The sequence below is a fragment of the Tachypleus tridentatus genome, chromosome 9 (genome assembly GCF_004210375.1).
Source record: "Tachypleus tridentatus isolate NWPU-2018 chromosome 9, ASM421037v1, whole genome shotgun sequence".
Lineage (NCBI taxonomy): Eukaryota > Metazoa > Arthropoda > Merostomata > Xiphosura > Limulidae > Tachypleus > Tachypleus tridentatus.
Genome location: NC_134833.1, coordinates 92,783,090 through 92,786,484, shown reverse-complemented (window position 1 = coordinate 92,786,484; position 3,395 = coordinate 92,783,090). Strand labels below are relative to the sequence as shown.

The 3,395-nt window shown below is 31.7% G+C and overlaps 1 long non-coding RNA gene across 1 annotated transcript in view; it reads left to right on the top strand.

The window, feature by feature from the left end:
• Window positions 1-3,120, top strand: part of LOC143225763 (uncharacterized) — a 48,362-nt gene extending 45,242 nt beyond the window's left edge. The window contains exon 4 of the long non-coding RNA XR_013014061.1: window positions 2,987-3,120. This is a non-coding gene — a long non-coding RNA (uncharacterized LOC143225763). The remainder of the gene's footprint in view (window positions 1-2,986) is intronic.
• Window positions 3,121-3,395: the final 275 nt, after the last annotated feature.

Here is a 3,395-nt window from a genome sequence, read left to right as displayed (position 1 = left end):
GTAAGTGTTTTGTTGAAATTATTAGATTGTTAAGACAAGATCAAGGATAAATAGAAAAGTAAAATAAAACCAAGATTAAAGTTTCATAAAATTGTTTCCATGTTTGTTTTTAATTTCGTGCAAAGATACATGAGGGCTATCTGCACTAGCCATCCTTAATTTAGCACTGTGATACTAGAAGGAAGGCAGCTAGTCATCACCACCCACAGTCAACTCTTGGGCCATTCTTTACTAATAAATAGTGGGATTGACAATCACATTATAATGCTCCCACGATTGATGTGACAGAGATTCAAACCTGCAGCCATCAGATTGCAAGTCAAGCATCCTAACCACCTGGCCATGTTGAGCCAACATAAAACTGAAAGATGATCAAGAGGCAAGAGAGGAATTGAAAATAATTAATTTGATTGTGAAGACAAGATTAATGAACAAACTGGATATGTACAGAGGGAGGTTGCAAAATTAACATTGAAAGAGAACAAGAGACTTCAGTGAAGTAAGGAAAAGATGTAATGATAAAATTAAAGAAGTAAAGAGAGACATCAAAAAGGTAGTGTTAGAATATAACATCTGAAATAATGAATTATTAGATACAAAGATTACCAAGCCAGCTAAACTTCTTTCTGCATTGACTTGTGAGTTTCAGTCTAAAACACTGTCTGCTACAAAACATGGAATAGAAAAATTTATTTGGTCTACACCTATTTTTATTACTACTGTGCAATCTATTACTGTACAACTTTTCTGGAGTACTCCAGCTATGTCGCTATTGTATCCAATTCCATAACATTACCTTGTTGAGAAACAAACAGTCTGTGATATGAAGGTATCATGGAAGGTTCAAAATTATTTCCAGAGTGAACAAGCTATTCATCTATGAAGGAATAGTTACTGTCTTGTCCAACAGGTTTGGAGTGACTCACAATAAGTATTCTAAACAAAATTGCAAAACAGGGTACAGAGAAAGGGAAACCTAAGACAAACTTATGGAAGATTTGGAAAAGCACAAGGAAGGTCCTCATGAAATGATGGATTTGTTGGCATGTGACCAATTTATAGATGCTGAAGCAAAGCCGGTGTACAGTTTTAAAGAAAACATACAGCTGTTTATGGAATTAGAATTTAGTAAATTTGCAGATAAAGAGCTAAAGATGGCTTCTTGATGTAATGAAATCCTCAGAGCAAGCAATATTGAAACCTTATCTCCCACTGATGATAGTTTAGAAGAACTAAAAGGATTAGTTTGACAACTATTTACACAGAATGGAAGGAATAAACTACAAGGCAATGTGTTCCAAGTATAACTTGAAGGAACATGTTGCTGACAAAAGCTTGTAATAAATAATAACTCATTAAAAATACCAGATGAAGGGAAGTGTTATAGTTGTAGAAAGTCTGGTCCATTACAGCTTAGACTGTAAGAAGTCAACAGCTGTTAAAACACCAAAGAGACACTACCCTAAGGATGAATCATCAAGCCAACTCAGGCTGAAAGAATAACAAAGGACTAGTCAAACATCAGGAAACAGTAATTAACTGGATGTATGGCCAAAAGACAGTTGAGATTATCCCCTATACTCCAAATGAAATAAAAAATTAATTATTCAAAGAAACTAGTCCATGGATTTATTGATGCAGTAGTTGGATAACACTGATTATATAGATACAGTTGTCATGCCTGGTTTCATAAGAAAATAGCAAGTGGACATAAAGCTCCAGCAAAAGAAATATTAGAAGTTAGCTGTTCTGAAAGAAACTTCTCTATGTTGTGTGAGTAACTGACATAAAAAAAGTGCTCTTTGTGGAGAGACGTGAATGTGAGGTTAGGCTAACTTCACAGACTATGACGAAGAAATTCCTATGCTCAATGTAATTACAAAAACAAAACTTGAACTTCCCATGATGACGTGGATATCAATTATTATACCATCAAGAAGTGAAATACACACACCAGAACTTTTGATTAACTGTATAAAATTGAGGAATAAACTGAATACAGACAACAAAATAAAACAAATGTACTTTACTAAAGAATAATATTCTTTACTGTCAACACTATCCTGTTACCTAAATTAGCTGCAAAACAAATTATCAAAAACAAGAAAAGTCCAAAGTGCCAAACTCCAGAGAAAGAATATTGGAGATACCCAAACAAGACAAAGCATTAGTGTGGTATTCCATTTGTTTACAGGCTTTTTTTCAAAAAGTTCATACAAAAAAGCATAAATTTTGGCTTTGGAACAAAGGTTCATTCAGTATGTAGCCTTTGTTGTGTGAAAGAATTAGCATATTTATGATCTTGAAACATCTGGTTAGGAAAAATGCCATAACTATAAGCAGAAATTGCAGGGTTTATCAAAAGGATATTAAATGTGCATACTCAATGATGTATTTTATGTTAGTTATGTAAGGTTTAAATTAATAGCTATTTCAGCTATTATGTATGATAATCTCATAAAATCAATTTTTTTATTATTTGTTTTGTAAATACATATTTGTAAGATACACCATTTTAAAGTCTTGAATACTATATCTTTTGGGAAGATATCAAACAATTTTGTATTTTTTATATTGCAGTAATTCATGTATCATTAAACTCTGAAAAACTAATTTCTGTCGATATTGATAAAAGAAACAAATAGAGTACAGCTTGACTAAAATACAGATTTTAATAAAAGTATTTTACCAACAATTCCTGGTTATTATTTATTATAAAAAACAATGAGGTAGAAAAAGAATTAAAATTTTAACTTTGAAAAAGTGACAAATAACAGTTATAGTATAAACTTTTATTAAATAAATAAAATCATTCCACGTATTCATAATTTTAACAGTTATTATAGGTGTAAGAGCTAACTTTTTTTTCTACTTTTAAACTTTTATATAGTAAAAATAAGTAGAATGCATACGGTGACCAAACATTTGATGTACAGTTCATCTGTGTTTGGAGTAACTTTCTAGATGATGATAAACTTTTCCACAGATGGAGCACTGAAAGACTTGCTTTCTGCCATGAAGAGCCAGCCCTTCTATGTCAGTTCAGTCCCAATGTCCATGCAAACTCTTCCTTGCAAAGGTGACAAATGAATTTCTTTCCTGAAGAGTGAAACAGAAATGGATCATTGGAAGAATCTTATGTGACTTTCATTTATTGTCATAATCATGATTACGTTCGACCTAAATTCATAAAGAAAAATGAACTTATGAAGAATGAAAACAAAAATGGATTTTTGTAAGTTGTAATAACTATAATCTTACTACATTTAAATGAAGACAAATGAACTTTCCAATGAGAGAATGAAAACAGAAATGGATTAAGACTCGTGCCTTTCTGTAATAATCTCAATTTCATTACACTTAAATGAAAACAAATGCAATTCCTTGTAGTGAAT